The sequence below is a fragment of the Phyllostomus hastatus genome, unplaced genomic scaffold (genome assembly GCF_019186645.2).
Source record: "Phyllostomus hastatus isolate PE091 unplaced genomic scaffold, TTU_PhHast_1.1 phas_scaffold_129, whole genome shotgun sequence".
NCBI classification, from domain to species: Eukaryota; Metazoa; Chordata; class Mammalia; order Chiroptera; family Phyllostomidae; genus Phyllostomus; species Phyllostomus hastatus.
The window spans coordinates 2,598,420-2,615,124 of NW_025334009.1; the positions used below are offsets into that span (position 1 = coordinate 2,598,420).

At 53.1% G+C, this 16,705-nt stretch overlaps 1 protein-coding gene across 1 annotated transcript in view; it reads left to right on the forward strand.

The window, feature by feature from the left end:
- The first annotated feature begins 11,812 nt into the window (after window positions 1-11,812).
- ITPR1 (inositol 1,4,5-trisphosphate receptor type 1) overlaps window positions 11,813-16,705 on the forward strand; it is a 195,667-nt gene continuing 190,774 nt past the window's right edge. The window contains exons 1-2 of the mRNA XM_045856743.1: window positions 11,813-12,031; window positions 12,886-12,967. The gene's annotated coding sequence lies outside the window, so the exon portion shown is untranslated. The remainder of the gene's footprint in view (window positions 12,032-12,885; window positions 12,968-16,705) is intronic.

Genomic DNA, 16,705 nt, shown 5'->3' on the forward strand with positions numbered 1-16,705 from the left:
TTTAGTGGTTACCTGTGGGGAACCAAGCCCCCAGGAAGGGGTCAAGAGTTAGGGTCCTGCATTGTGAGAATGATGCTTGGGCCTGTTCCTTGGCCTCGGGGGAGGTGACCTGACATCACCCCGGCCTTGTTTGTTATCGGATTGTGCCCAAGAGAAGGACAGGGAGGTGCCGGAGCCTTGAGGCGATGCGTCGTGTCCTTGGAGTTAATCTAAACCAGAATGTTTGTCATGTCTCGGGATGTTCTGTACGTGACCTGGAGGGGTGTGTAAAGCTTTCTTGAACAAAGACTCTCTTCGTGTAGCAAGCATTCTATTTTTAGAACATCTCACTATATAATGACAGGAGTTTTCAATAAACTTGCCTTTTGCCACCAGAGCAACTGGTCGCTCTCTCTTTTCAGTCCGTCACTGCGCTGCCTCGAACCCACTGCCTCGCTGGCCGCGGCAAGTGGCGCCCGAACAAGGGACCGGAACCAGAGGTCTTCGGGGACCACCAGAGTCCTGAGATTGACGACAGCAGAGCCTGACAGGACCGCTGCTACAGGGGCCCAGTAAGTATACGAAAGAAAAAGAAAAACGAAAGTAGCAGGGAGCAGACGAAGAGAGCTAATAAAAATGGGGGGTTTCACTTTCTACTGAGAGGGAACTTTTTGAGCAGGTATTATGTTCACTATTGAGGGGACGGGGAATTTCCACGCCGAAAGGGCAAATCCATCACTTTGTAGATTTCATTCAGCAGATCTGCCCGTGGTTTCCCGGAAGAAGGGACTATAAATATAGATACGTGGAAGAAAGTGGGGGAGCGCATCAGAGAACATTATCAGACTAATGGTCCTGAGAAGACACCTGTAGATGCGTTCTCTCTTGGTCTCTTGTTCGAGACTGCTTAAGGGGGGATTCTGAGCTTGCCAAGTGGGAGCGCAGCACGCGGGGCAGTCTCCGTGCTGCTCGCCCGGCGGAGAATCTATATTCCCCACCACCTCCGCCGACCGCACTCCCCTAAAAATGGGAACCGCCGAAGTATGATCAGTCAGAAGTGAACTTATCGGAGAAACCGCGGGTTCCCGGTCCAGCAGAAGTTGATTGGGGGGGGACCTTGCTGAGCAGACAGCATCGTATCACCCCCTCAGGAGGTGTTCTCGCCTCGGCTGAGGATAAGAAGCCAGCCGGCGAGGCGGATCCAACCCTGAAAGAATTATTGTCTGTGCTTAAAGAATTAAGGGATGAGCGAGTTCAAGAGGGCGTGAAACCGTTAAGAAGTAAACGGGTGCGGGTCCGCGCAGTCCGCACGGGAGGATTCAACCCGGGCGGGGGTCCCGCCGTGCCGGCGGCCCCGCGGATCTTTCCCGCTTCCCCGTGCCTCCCGGTCCCTCCCCCGCCCTTCCTCCCCCGCCACCCGGTGGGTGCGTGGGGCCGGGCAGGCGGGGCCGGGGGTGGGGTCGCTGGGGACCGCCCCCGGCCGGGCGACCGGCCGCCGCAGGGCGCATTTCCGCTGCGGCGGTGCGCCGCGACTGCCCGGGACGGCTGGGAAGGCCGGGCGGGGAAGGTGGCTGGGGGGCCCCCGTCTCGCCTCCCTCGCGGGGGGTCGGGCGGGGGCCCGCCCTCCCGAGTGTTACAGCCCCCCGGCAGCAGCGCTCGCCGCATCCCGGGGCCGAGGAAGCCGAGACCGCCGCCGCGCTCGGCCCTGGCAGTTAATTATCATTCCCACCTCGCTGACACCAACAGGCGTTCTCTACCAACAGGGTATTTTGCAATGGCTCCATGGCTCTGCCACCCCGCGGAAAGCCCTTCTTTCCTACCCTACCCTGGTGGCGGAGCGCGTTCAGCAAGGCCGTAAATTATCTATACAAGTCCTAGGCAGGGATCCTCCCACAATTATTATCCCCTATACTGCAGAGCAATATTCTTGATTGATGAATTTTAATGACTCCTTTGCTCTTGCCTTTGAAGGGTTTGCAGGTGAAATAGCTCATCACCTCCCGCATGACAAGATTCTACAGTTCGCGCACGTTGCCTCTTTCATTTTTCCTAAGGTTGTCGTCAGTGACCCCATCGCAGGAGCCATTTCTCTCTTCACCGACGGCTCCTCTAATGGCAGAGCATCTTTAGTTACTCCTGATAAAACTTTTGTATGGTCCACCTCCTTTTCATCTGCACAGGAAGTTGAGCTTTATGCAGTGTCCCGCGCGTTGGAGCTTTTTCAGCAGGCAATCAATCTTTACACTGACAGTCAATATATCGTTCGTGCCTTATCTGTCCTTGAAACAGTCCCTCTGATCCATACTCACAACCCTACTATTTTCCAATTATTCCTTACAATTCAATCCCTCCTTCAATCTCGTTCTTCCCCTTGTTTTGTCGGACATATTCGAGGTCACTCCCGACTCCCCTGGTCCTCTTGCGCAAGGTAATCATTTTGCTGATCTTCATACACAAGTCTATCTGTCACAGGTACAGCAAGCTACGGATTCTCATGCCCTTCACCATCAATCAGCCCGCTCGCTACGATATCAATTCCGCTTGACCAAGGGATGCCGCACGACAGATTGTCAAGTCATGCTCTTCCTGTGCTCCCTTATCCCCTGTTCCTCATTTTGGCGTCAACCCTAGGGGCCTTCGCCCTAACGATCTCTGGCAGATGGATGTAACCCACCTTCCCTCCTTCGGAAAACTTCAATATTTGCATGTTACGATTGACACCTGTTCTCATTTTTTATGCGCTACAGCTCTTCCCGCGAAAAATACCCGTAACGTTATTCTTCACCTCCTTTCCTGTTTTGCCATTTTAGGAACCCCTCGTGTACTGAAAACTGATAATGCTCCCGCCTATGCCAGCCGTACTTTTTCACAATTTTTTGTCTCTCTTTTCGAATTATTCACAAAACCGGTATCCCTTATAATCCACAGGGCCAAGGACTTGTTGAACGTGCCCATCTTACTTTGAAACACCAGCTTACTAAATTAAAAGGGGGGAGATGGTATGATCCTCGGTCCCCCGAAATTACTGTTAGCCCATTCTCTTTTCGTTTTAAATTTCCTCACTCTAGATACCGAGGGGCGCTCTGCAGCTGACCGTCATTGGAGCCCACGTATGAGTCAATACCCACAAGTTTATTGGAGAGATCCCATTGACGGGTCACGCCATGGCCCAGACCCAGTATTAGTATGGGGAAGAGGGTATGTGTGTGTTTTTTCCTACAGACGCTGAGACTCCTCGTTGGCTGCCTGAACGCTGTGTTCGTCATGCACCCAGTCACTTGGGAAGACAACGAGTTCATTCCAGTTTATGTCAACAACACCCAGGTACTGGGCACCCCTTCCGTCGGACACGTGATACCAGTGAGTGCGATGGTCAATTATTCAGGCATATCTACGACGCAGCCGCTTTGCTTCTCCACCTCTCTGGCAAACTGTACTCTTATTCAGAGGTATGAGGACTGGGACAGTGACTTTAGTAATGGGACTCACTGGGGTGTTGATATGCTGTATTTGAAACGCAACAATACCTCCGCCACGATTGGCATAGGAACTCCCCCTGCCGACATTCCAACTTGCAGAAGTCGGACCCCATCGCCCAGCCAATGGGGACCGGCCTGGAGGATTTGCCATCTCAATCAAACAGTTTGCGACCAAGGGGTTTGTGACTGGAGTGACTTTCGCAACGGCTCGCTGCGGCCTCAAAATCTTCTCTACGGAATTTGGACCAAAAACAATAGAACCTATCAGACTATGTTGTGGAAAGCTGTGGCCTCTCTTCAGTATATTACCGTAGCAAAGAGAGCGGTCCAGTGGATGCACATAGGAGCTCAGGACGCCATCTCTTGGTCTGGAAATCAGAAGAATGTTTCTGTGATAGCTTGTGTACCCGACCCTTTCGCGTTCATCGCTGGAGACTTGCAGGTCTCTCATAATACTGTATATAACCTAACCTGTGATCAGTGCTATCTAACTAACTGCCTTAATTTATCTATGAATGTTAGTTCATTTGCTGTATTGAAACAACCTTCTTTTGCCTTTGTACCTGTTAACCTTTCCACCCCCTTGGTATGAGGACCCTGGTTTTGCTATCATCCAAAAGGTTAATGACTTAATGTTGGCCCGCACAAAACGGTTCGTAGGAATGCTCATTGCAGGAATATCTGCCTTAATTGTCCTAAACAAGAAAGGGGGGAGATGTGGGGAACCAAGCCCCCAGGAAGGGGTCAAGAGTTAGGGTCCTGCATTGTGAGAATGATGCTTGGGCCTGTTCCTTGGCCTCGGGGAGGTGACCTGACATCACCCCGGCCTTGTTTGCTATCGGATTGTGCCCAAGAGAAGGACAGGGAGGTGCCGGAGCCTTGAGGCGATGCGCCGTGTCCTTGGAGTTAATCTAAACCAGAATGTTTGTCATGTCTCGGGATGTTCTGTACGTGACCTGGAGGGGTGTGTAAACTTTCTTGAACAAAGACTCTCTTCGTGTAGCAAGCATTCTATTTTTTAGAACATCTCACTATATAATGACAGGAGTTTTCAATAAACTTGCCTTTTGCCACCAGAGCAACTGGTCGCTCTCTCTTTTCAGTCCGTCACTGCGCGTCTCGAACCCACTGCCTCGCTGGCCGCGGCAGTTACCCCCATTTCTCCCCAGCACCCCAGTCCCTCCTCACCATAGGCCAACACTGATTGACTGTCTGTGTCTATAGATTGGTCCATTCGAGACATTCCATACAGATGGAACCACGTGTCAGTAGTTCGGTTCTTCTGACGGCCGAGTAACATTCCGTTGTTTGGGGTAAGTCCACACTTTGTTTATCATCTCACCAGCCCGTGGACATTTGGCTGCTTCCACTTCTTGCCTCTCGTCAGTGATGCTGCTACAAACGTCTGTGCCCAAGACTTTGCGTGGAGGTGTGCATTTATTTCTCCTGGATGGGCGGGGACCGGCGAGTGGACACACGCCGGCATTCTGACGCCACGCCGTCTGCAGGCCTGGCAGGCTTCTGAGGACCGGCCTGTCTAGGACACAGAAACTCACTAGTTAGCACTCGCTATATCTTAATTTAATAGAAGACTTTAATGAATACATTTCTCTTAATACAGAGTTCAGTGATAAAGAATGAGCGCCATTTAGTTTGTTTATAAATCATTAGGGATCTCCGTTATCTCTTTGACCCTTACGGACCAGCTATCCCATACGCATAAAGATGCTAAGAAATGTATTGACCAGGGGGTGGGGGGTGTCTTTGTAATAAATCTATACTGAGTACCCACCATGTGCCGGGCACTGCGGGAAGAGCTGGGGACCCACGGAATGAAAGAACCCAGCACTGGAAACTATTCTGAAAGCTACATGTGAATTCTAAGTTCTAACCGGCCAGCCCTCTGCTACTGTGCGCTCCGAGGACACCGACATCTGCCAATCACTCGTCTTCCGCGGAACACCCCACCCTCTGAGCAAAGCCTCCGGGGCCTCCTCAATGGGCCTCTTCTCTGGGGCACAGTGACAGCAGTCCGTGGTTTCTTTTGCTCCAAAATAGGCTTTGAAAGGCAAAGTCTACTGTTTTCTCACTCCCCCAAGACTCTTCTGCTTCTCCTGAGTTTCCAGCGAAATAGCGACACACAATAAGACTCATAATTTAAGGGCCGAGAGTAACCAACATGTAAATTGCCTGCTGGTTGAGTTATGCCATCAAACCCGTGAAAGTGGCTTTCTCCTTTACTTTGTAGTGTGGATTGACATGTCACCAGCTGCCACACTGTTGCCTCAGGGCGCTGTTCCAACGGAGATTAGCATTACAAGAAGCCTTTTTTCCTGTTATTTTTAACAGTGGTGCCTCTTCCCTTGTGGTAATGCTCTGAAAATAAGTTAAGTGGGAGAGAAATGAAGGCTAATTTGATCGGAGAACCTACTTTCTCATACCGATTTGGGGTCAGAATGTACTTTTTTTTTTCCTTTCTCTTTAAAGTAAGGACAACAAACATAATATGAAGATTTTCTGATAGCAGCTTCTCACCCTACTTCCTGAACCCAGTGAATTTTTCCAAAACCAGGTAAACAGTTTTGCTTGTTCTGAAGGCCGGATGATTATTCAGTGATGCCTAAGTTACAAATACCTAGCAAATACCTGAACCGGTTTTTGGAGAGATCAGATCTGCTTACTTGTCACTGTATGGGGAGATCTTTTCACTGAGCCTGGTTACAACGTTTTCTCATTCGGGTACAAAACAGCATATTCAGAGACGTAGAATTGCCTATGAGTGGGATTTTTTTGGAAATAATATTTCCCCTTTAAATATCCGTATTTATTTCTGATGATAAGAGAACTACGTGCACTTTTAATTTTTCCCCCCTGAGGAACACTGACTTTTGCAGAAGGGCTCATTTGCTTGAGGAGGAGCCGGTTTCATCTGTCCCTCGAGGCTCTTCGGGCGTCGAGCGAGCCTTAGAATGCCCAGAAAATACCAGACACTGCGCTTCCTCCTCCTTCTCCCCTAAGAGGTAACACAGTTACAGATGTAAATACAAGGGCTTGCTTGAGGGAGACTTGAGGAGAGAAGCTACTCGGAAGACGCTGTTTTCCTCCTTCGCTTGCTTTGTTACGCCCAACACACCCGTTTCAGTGACGAAGGATCATCCTGGCAGTATGGACCCTCGACAGAGAAATAGCCCAGTGGGGAGCATCGGGGGCCTGGAGGGTGGACAGGGACCTAAGGAAGACCAGGGGACTTGGAGGGCACCTAGCTGGTGCTGCCAGGCCTGGAAAGAAGGAATGATGAGGCGGGTGGGGTGGAAGACCTGCTGAGGACTACAACCCATGACTACAAAGCGGCCATCTTCCCCTTTGTTGCCCTCCAAACACCCGGACTGAAATTCCCCTGGAAGGGAGGTAACGACAAGGAAATATTCTACACAGTCTTTGCCCGCTCCCTCGACCCCCCGCCACCCCTTGCCCAGCACCTGAGACCTGGTGTAAATGCCCAGCAACCATCAGTTTGTACAACCAAGCCCCTCGGGGACCACCAAGAGGTCCCCCAGTGGACCCCTCTGCGCTCCCCCACCCCTTCCCTGGGGCTGACTGGCCCTGTAAGTGGTCTGCGGAGTGAAGGGCTGACCTCCAACTCTGCATCTGGGCTGAACGCATGATGCAGGTTGCCCACAGCCTAAAACTACGGTTAAAGGGAAACGTACTTTAAATCTGGCAACAAAAGTGTGCGGGAACGAAGGAAGCAGTGAAGTGGCTCGGGTCCGGGCGCGCCGACACAGCGCAGGGAGGGAGACGTCCACGCGCTCTGCTGGTTGCAGACTGAACAAAGCAGAACTCGGTGCCCGCTTTGGAGACCAGGTCCAGTGACCACTAAATACCTCTCCCCGGAGAAGGGAGAGCAAAGCCTGTAAAAATTCCCAAGTTTTCCACTTCCCTTTCCTCATGCCCAATTCCCCCTGCTCTTCTGGTCCACCTGGAAAGACTCTCAGGAGGGTATATTGCAACAACTGGAATTATTCACAACTTGTAGACCCTCGACACAGAAGATGCCTCATTACAGTAACTAGCTGGTTTTGCATTTCCCCTAAAGAGTTAAACTGAACCTGAGAAGCTACTTTCTCATACTGATTTGGGGTCAGAATGTACGCATTCTATTTTTTTTTTTGAAGCGAGAACAACAAACATAATGCAAAGATTTTCCAATAGCAGCTTCCCACCCTCCTCCTCAAACCAAGCGAAATTCTCCTAAACGAGGTTTCTAAATAACTTACTGCACTTAACTATCACTCTCAAAGGTGTAAAGTAATTCTCCAAAATAACTGTGAAATGACCATAAAAGTGGTCAAAGGTATATCTATTGAGGCAAGATTTTTGGTAGCTTTTTGAATAAAATAGACAAGTATAAATACATAGAATGCATACTTCTTTTGTGTATTAAATACGTTTGTATTTTTTTAAATTTTTTTTAGAGAGAGAGAGAGAGAAACATCAATGTGCAGTTGCTGGGGATTATGGCCTGCAACCCAGGCATGTACCCTGGCTGGGAATCAAACCTGGGACACTTTGGTTCCCAGCCCGCGCTCAATCCACTGAGCTACGCCAGCCAGGGCTGGTTTGTATTTTTTTAGAGTGAGTTGCAGACACCACGAGATTCCACGGAAGCACAATACCATTATCACACCTAATGAAATGAATAATTCCACAATTTTCCTTAATATAGAGTCTAGAATCAAACTTTTTCAGTTGCTGAAAAATGCTTTCCATCAATTTACTTTTTTATTTCTTTGTGCCCAGGACCCAATAAAGGGCCACAAGTGGCATTTAGTAGTTATGCTCGTTTTAGTCTTTGTAAACCTGTAGTCCTCCTGCCTTTTTTTTTTCAGGTCATGACACTGTTTTATTGGAAGAGTCCAGGCCAAGGATCTTGCGGCGTGCCCCCCGTCCTGGGGTTCAGATGGTATCCTCCAACCTCGCTGGCAAGCACACTTCACGTGTGGTGTTGTTACTCCTGATAGAGCCGCATCAGAGGGCAGAGAGTGCCTGGCTGACCCCGTGTCACTGACGGCCAGCTTGGTCCCTTGGGGAACGTGGGAGATTGCCACATTTGTTCATTGTAAAGGTCCACTCTCCACTTCCGAACTAGTGGGCAGTGTGTGGGGTGATGCTTAGGGTCGCATGAGCATCCCGTTCGCATCGACCTCTCGTCCAGGGAGTTTGTCCTCTGTTGATATCGTTGTCTAGATCACTGGTTGCACTGGAAGCTGCAACGTGGTGATTGTTCTAATCTTATTATTCTTTCCACATGTATTAGCTAAATTCCTCTGTAAAGAAGAGCTTTCTGTTTTTCTTTTGTTAAACATATTTCCTTTTAGTTCAAACACTGAGATAAGAATAAGGCCTTTCCCTAGAGTTTGGCTGCCAGAGCAATTTAGGACAGTAATCTTGTCTTGCAGGTGTGAGGCAGGAGATGGGGGGATGTCCGAGGTGATAAGAAAGCCCTGGTTCCGTGTGGCTCTCAGGAAAAGAACGTGAATGAAGGTGGTGATGTCCTTTGTTTGCGTGTGTGGTCCTAGAGCCAATGTCACCAGCGATCAGAGGTGGTGTAGCTCTCACTCCCTTATGGGATAAAGTGGTAGGAACTGCTCACTTTCTGTGTCCTTCTGTGCCTAGGATGCTGGCTTCCGGATCTTAAATCACTGACCGCTTGTCCATGTTCCCTCCACGTGCAAAGTTACTGAGCAGCAGCCTCTCCTGAACTCCAGGTACAGGACAGCGAACACCCGGCCTCTCCGAGTTCCTGCCTTCTCCCAGCCCCACGGGACGCCCCGAGCCTGGACTCAGCAGAAGCATTATGCTTCCTTTAGCTCCACACCAAACAGGCCTCTTTCCCGCTCTTGTCCAAACACACCTAAACCCTTCAGAAATGGCTCATGTTTAAGCCCTGGCTGGTGTAGCTCGGTGGATGGAGCACAGGCCTGCAGAACAAAAGGTCTCCAGTTTGATTCTGGGTCAAGGCACATGCCTGGGTTGCAAGCCAGGTCTCCAGTAGGGGGCGTGCGAGAAGCAACCACACACTGACGTTTCTTTTTTTCTTTCTGCTTCCCTTCCCCTCTCTCTAAAAACAAATAAATAAAAGCTTTAAAAAAATAAAACAAAATATTTACCACGGGGAGGAAAAATAAATGGCTTGTTTTCTCGGGGGAAAGAAGGGACCGGACAAATGGGGTAGGCGCGAGCCCCTTTGCTGTGACAAGGTGGGGGAGTTCCTTGCTGCCGGGGTGGTAGTTCGAGGCACGGGCCAGAGGCTGTGGTGCCCAGCGACCAGGGATGGTGCTGAAAGAGAGGAGGGTGGAGTGAACGTAATAAACACAAACGTCGTGGACTTCAGAGCTGTGCCCGTTCCTGGCCTGGTGTTACATGAGCAGACACACACACGGGGCAAATGTGTGCGCCCGGGAGGCCGGGGAGGGCAGCAGGAGGGGTCCTGGGTTCGGGCACCAGTCAGCCCACCGCCACCTGTGGGACTCTGGGGGAGTTATTTAACCTCTGCGTGCCTGTTTTCCCGTAAGTAAAAAAAAAAAAAAAAAGATTTGTTAATAGGATTTTGATGAGACATTGTCCATAAAGAGCTCAGACCAATAATGCGTGGCACACAGCATGTACCTGAGAAAGGTCAGGTGTCATTACTGATGCTGGCATCACATCCGTAACAGTTATCAGCTGTGGTGGTCCCCAACTCACTCCTAAGGTTTCACCAGACTGTCCGCTGTGCCTCGAGCCAACCTGATAGAAAATAGGCAAATTCAGATGGTTTTCTCCTCTGATGGCAAAACTGGGACAGAGATGAAATTGTCTTGCCGGGGGGCTCAGAGGCGGCTCCTGAAAGGGGAGGCTGTGCTGCTGGAGCTCCCCAAAGGCTAGGACTTAGTCCACGTGGAGGCCGGAATTGGAATCCAGGCCGCCCTGCTTAGTTCTCCCCGCGTCACCTTGGGAAATTACCCGATTTCCCTGAGCCCTCCAGTGCGCGCCTACCAAAGAGGGATAAAGAAGACGCCAAGGTGGTTAAAACTCAGCAACATGGACGCATGAAAAGTGCATGTGGCCTGGGCTCCAGAAACTAGGTCTCCCCAATTATTATTATTGTTGTTGTTGCTGTTGTTGTTCTTATAGCAGATTCTATGCGGTGCCGGCGGCGCCCGTCTGTCTGGGAGGCTGCGATGTATTTCGGCTCCCCACCGTGCCCCAGCGCCTGGCGCACTGCCTGGCACCCAGTAGACACACATGAAACGTTTGTGGAATGAATGCACGTCGTCTGAGGAAGGGAGGGCAGCCGGCTGACTGCCTCCGAGCTTAGTCCTTGCTTCCCAAAGGCGGAGCCTGAAGCGGCCCGCGGCCGGGGAGCCCAGGCCCTGGTTGGCAGTGAGCCGAAAACCACCGGGTCCCTGACGCCGCTGCCCGAGCCGCGGGAGGGCGCCCCGCCTGGACGCTCTCCTCTGTGCCAACGGCTCTCTTCCAAACCCTACGTCGTTTTGTTTTGTTTCTCTTGTTTGCGGTTTATTTATTTAAGCATTTACAGCTGCTGGGAGCAGGGGGGCTGCTGGAGAGCCGGGTCAGGACCGAGGTCGCGGTCTGTATTTGTTTCCTGCCTCCCCATCTCAGCGCTGGCGACTCCCAACACGGCTCTATTTGTGCACCAGAGGGGGAGGCTCGCGGTCCCCACCTCCTGCAGGGCGAGGAAGGGCGCACGCAGTTCGGTTCAGTCAAGTGCCCTCCAGCCCGGGCTTAGTTTTCCGTGCAAACCCGAGCCGATTAAGTAAAGACAACCTCGCGCCTTCAATCCCTGACCGCAAACACTGGCGTTCCTCTGCCCTGGATTTCTGAAATTCCTGGCTCGCGACGCCAGGCGCGCGGAGGGAGGGAGGGAGGGAGGGTTCCAGCTGGTAGAAACTTCCCAAAGCAGAAATCCGAGCGGCGCCCCGTCCCCCGCTCCCGGCTCCCGGCTACACCTGCACTCAGGGGAAAGAGGCCAGACGGATGAGGAGGGTCCCTAAGGGATGGGGGCGCCCTCCAGGGGCAGCTTTGAGGAGGGGGGCGGGCCCCCAAGCCCGGCCAGGTCCGAGCGAGGACCCGCGTGCGGAGTCCGAACACCCCGCCGGACGCCCCGCCCCTCCCCGCCCGCTCGTCTATCTAGAGCCCCGCCCACTTCCCAGGGGATTCTGGGACTGGAAGTCCGTCCCGTCGCCCCGGGGCCGTCGCCTCGCGGCCTCGGACTACATTGCCCAGGGAGCTCCCCGGCCTATATAAGGCTCCGAGAGCCGCGTCCAAGTGCAGTAACCATGTGGCTGTACTGCTGAAGCGCTCCCTCCGGCTCGCTGGGGCGGGAGGAGGTGCAGGAGGCGGAGGAGGCGGAGGGTGGAGAGCGAGAGCCGCGCCGAGAGGAGGTGTGGGTGTTCCGCTTCCATCCTAACGGAGCGAGCTGCCTCTTCGCGAGCATGGGATTCCCCGGCGGCTGCTGACCCTCTCCTCGCCCTGCACCCCCAAGCCGGCGTGGCTGCCCGGGGACCAAGGTAGCGGCTGGGGCCGGGCGGAGGGCGCGGGGAGTTGCACCGTCCCCACGACGCGCAAGTTTGTGTCCCGCTCTGGGGGAGTTCTTGGTGGCTTTGAAAGCACTTGCAGGCAGGCGTTTGTGGGTTCTTTTACTGCGGGCGGTTTTTTTTTTTTTTTTTGAGGGGGGTAGTTCATTTGAGGTGAAAAAAAAAATTCTCGAGTCCAGAGACTGGTTTTGAGGGTTCCCCATTCTGGAACGGAATGGCATTCCCCCAAGTTGGGAACTGTTGCAGCGGATGCAGAAAATAGGTGTTTTTGTTTTGTTTTGGGTTTTTTTTTTTTTGCGGGGGGCGGGGGGAGGGCTGTGTGAGTCCGCCTAAGGAAACCATCTTTCTCCAAATGTGACCCTCGCTCGAGCTGCACGGTGGGGAGAACCGTGCATGTGTGGGGGCCCCGGTGGGGAGGGCTTTAAAAAACGGAAGAACACCGGGGGGAGCGTTGAGGGCTGAAGTGTGGACGAAGCTCGCGCCCAATGGGGATGCGGGCTTCCGACGTTGGGCCTACGCTGCGGGGAAACAAGTGTTTTCGCAGCCGCCGAATCGCGCCCGGTAGTTCCAGTACCCCTCCCCGACCCCCCCACGGGCCAAGCCGGTGCCTACTGGCAGTAAGCGCACCGAGTTACCTGGACTCTTCTTCCCCCACGTGATTCCACCAACCTATCTATCAACTGGCGGGGGCGGGGCGGGTGGCGCGTGGGGAGCAGGGTATCTCTCCAGGCAGGAGGGTCAAGAAGGTGGAAGGTGGGAATTTGGAACATTTGTGTTGGGGACCCACCTTTGTGGTCTCACACCCCGTTTTCTTTCTGAACCCTTAGGAGCTGAGTCCGGAGCATCAGGATTCGCACCCCGGGCTGGGCGTGTTTCAGCAACGGAGTGGGAGTGCCTGACGAGGGTCAGGTGAGTGTGGATGCCTGCGCTAAGGCTGGGGGCAATAATGAGTTTTTGTTCTGAGCCTGTTTGAAGTCCTCTCTGATGAGCCAGGGGGGTGGGGGATATAGAGACGAGAAAGGCTCAGTGTCCAAAACTTGTCCTCCTCTGGTGAGGACTCCAGGGACCGGCAGCGGGGGGGGACCCAGGGGCAAGTCCTGCCAGCTGTTTCGGGGACGGGAGTGGGAACGGCCACTACCTGGAGCAGTAAAAGGGGTCCACCGTTGGTGGACTGAGCAGTGAACTTGCCTGGCAGTGTGCCGATGGCTTGAATTCCGAAGGATGTCATGGATTTCCTCTGCCAAGACGTGGAGGCAAACGCTAGCTGCTCCCCTCTCTCAAAAATAGTCACTTTCTTTTTTTCTTACTGTGAATGTGCGTTTAATCGGAGTGTGTTGGACCGCGAGAAATGAAAGTGGCTGCTGGCAAATGGAAAGAGTTAGAACTTTGAAAAGGGAAGTGAGCGCTCGCAGCCGAAGATAGTAGCATCCAGCCCTCGACCTGGAGCCATCTGTCAGGGCGTCAAGGTCTGTGGTGGGCCCCCGTTGGTAGGTGCCTTCGTGGGATGTGAGCGGAGGGTTCGCGTTTATCAGCGAACACAAGCGGCTCCCGTTTTTCCTCCCTGAACGGTCAGGCTGTCCTTCGAGAAAGGCAGGCGCGTGTGCGTCTCTGTCGCTGCAGGTTCAGCCATCAGAAGTTTTTTTCTTTTGAAATGGTCCGGAGCAGGGTAAACAACAGGGTAATGGGGGGGGGGGGGGTGTCTTAGTAACTTCTTTAACCTTCCAAATATTTAGCTGTTCCCTGGGCTACAATCTTTGGGCTTTTCTAATTAGAAAAGAAAAGCCAGACACTTCATTATAGTAGCCTAGTGCTTTTGTTTCCTGTTGATAAGATCCTCAGGCCAGCCGGCGGATTGGGACGCATGTGGACGTGTGAGGTCTGGCTCCTTCTGGGAGTTCCAGGGACTCGCCTGGCCGCACGGGCACTCAGAGGGTCAAGGACTGGGCTCCATTCTCCTGCGAGAGCCACAGGCCAGGAAGGGCAGCAGGTCCAAGCATCTGCTCCACCTGGTCGCTAAGAATCATGATATCAATACATCAAGTGCTTGTAAGCCAGGACCAGGGCCGTCACATTACAGACTCCCCGGGCGTCAGGTCCAGGTGGAGACACCGAGGTGCAGTTAGTGAAATCACCTGCCCAGCGGCTCAAACACGCGGAAGCTGGGGTGACCGCAGGTGGGGCTGTGCCCACAAAAGCACCTAAGCTGGGGGCGTGGCGAAGGAGACAGCAGGAAAAATGATGAACTTCTTGCTGTTGATGCAGCAAGTCTTGCTTGTGTGCTGCCAGTGGATGGGGAATGCACGGCCCCTCCCCCGAGGTAAGGAGGAACCGAGGCAGCCACAGGTGTGGGGGCTGCAGACTGGCTGTTCGAGGCGGCGTTAGTTTGTTTTGGAAGGCTGTGCGCTGAGAGCCCGATTGAGAGAGAAACCACGGGGAGCCTCAGGTGCGGAGCCTCTCGCACCTGAAATCCATCTTGCTCGTTCTCGTCGAGGCACCTGAGCAGGTTAGAGGACTCCGGCCTTTACCCAGCTGAGTAAAATGGGATCGTTTCCATCCCTGATGATGTGAATGGTGGCGTGCTAGAACCTTTTCCCCATAAGTCCATTTGCTCTGTGGACGGTTGTGCAAAGCCTTTTCTCTTCCCCCCATCCTTGCTCCGCTGTGTGTATTGAAAGTATAACCTGCTCTTTGAATAAATAAAATCAGAACAGAATAGCCTGTCGGGCAGGGAAGGTTCGTTGTGCTCTGAAGGAATCCCTCCCGGCTCCCACTGTGGGCCCCGGGGAAGCTGCCGGGTGGTGGGGGGGCCGGGGCGGGGGGGGTGCTACCCATTTCAGCCAAGCGAGCGGTGCCTTCTGGAGGGGGCTGGCATCTTTTCTGCTGGAACAAGACGAGATGGTGGCTTCGAGGAGAAGTGGATGACATAAGCCACATCTGTTGCCTTTTTCCTCAAAGTATTTTCAACGGAGGAAGACCGGCGTGTGAGAGAGAGGGAGAGGAAAGAAACAGAGTCCAACGGTACACAACCGGCCGACGTGCAGAGGAGAACGAGCACGTGGGGTTTTTGCAGGTTTATGATGATCTCATGGAAACGCTGCCTGATTTCTTTACAAGCAGCTCTTAAAAAACAAACCAATGGGAAACAAAAAAAAAAAATGCCTAAGAGGAACAAGAAGAAAAACAAACAAAAAAAAATAAAAGTAGGCTGGAGTTAGGTTTCTAGGTCAGGCTGTCCCTGGGTCCCTGTGATTAAGGAGTCCGCACAAGGCCAGCGTCCCGTCTTGTGTGCTGCTGGTTTGACCTTTTAGAACAAAACACGCTGCGTTTGCAGACGCTCTAGTGACGAAGCCCACGCGCTTTCTCGGTCCACTTGGGCTGTTCTACGTTTTTGCACGGTTCTTTCGGTGACGTCCGTTCAGGCTTGACATCAGTGACGTGACCGACCTGATTTCTGTTACTCCTACCGACTGTCACAGCGTCCGTGGTTATGAAGTGAAGGAGGAGGAGCTGAAACCCCCCCCCCGACCCCATCACCCGTGGGGCTGCGCCTCGGAGGGAGCCATGTCCAGGTTCGCGCCTGAGCTGGGCGGCATGGTTTAAGGTGTTCGGTGTGATGAACCTAGTCCGGGAAGTCTAATAACCGGTAGAGCTGTTCCAGTCCCAGTGTCTGTTCCTTCATTTCTTCCCCGAGTCCTTTCTTCGCCCCTGGCTGCCGCGTGATCCCCGCCCCACCCCCAGAGGCTTAGCCCCCAGCAGGGCGGGGGCACCTGGCGTAAATCAGCGGGTGTTCCAGTGTAACAGGTAGTCAGCACTGGGGGGGGAAGAAAAAAGGAAGCAGAGTGAAAGGAATAGAAGTTAAGTGCTGGTGAGGACATGGGGAAGTCGGGACCCTTGTGCTGTTGGTGGAGACGGAAAAGGGTGCAGCCGCTGTGGACACCTGTGGGGAGGACAGTGGCCTCCAGAAATTAACCCTGGAATCACCAGATGATCCGGCGCTTCCACTCCCAGGTATACACCCCAAAGAATTGAAAGCAAGGGCTGGCACAGATATTTGCACACTCACGTTCATAGCTGCACTCGTTGACTGTAGCTAAGACATGGAGACAACCCCAGTGCCACTGACAGGCGAACTGGTGAGTGAAATGCAGCGCACCCACCTGATGGAACGTTCCTGAGCCTTGACAAGGAAGCTCTGATACATGCCACAAGGTGGCTGAGTCTGCAGGACGCTGAGCTGGACAGAACGAGCCGGTCACACGCAGGAGGACGAGTGGCGTGGAATGTCAGTCCCGTGAGCAGCTCGGCGCAGGGAGGTCCACAGAGACAGGGAGACGGGGGTCGTGGGGGCGGGGGAGGGCTGGGAAATCAGTTTCCTGGGCAGAGCGTTTCATTTCGGGGGAGGTGAAAAAACTCTGGCAGTGGACAGTGTGATGGTCGTGCAACAACATGCGTGGACCCAACGCCCCTGAATCGTGTACTTCAAGGTAGTTAACAGTGCAACTTTTGTGCCTGGGTCACCACCGTAAACAGACAACGACAACGCAACAGGGAAGGGGATAAAGCAGGACTCGGGGGGTGGGGGTTGGGAACCAGGGAGGGCTTCTTATTGTCTTTAAATTTACTTTTTAATCCTTGCCCGAGGAGACA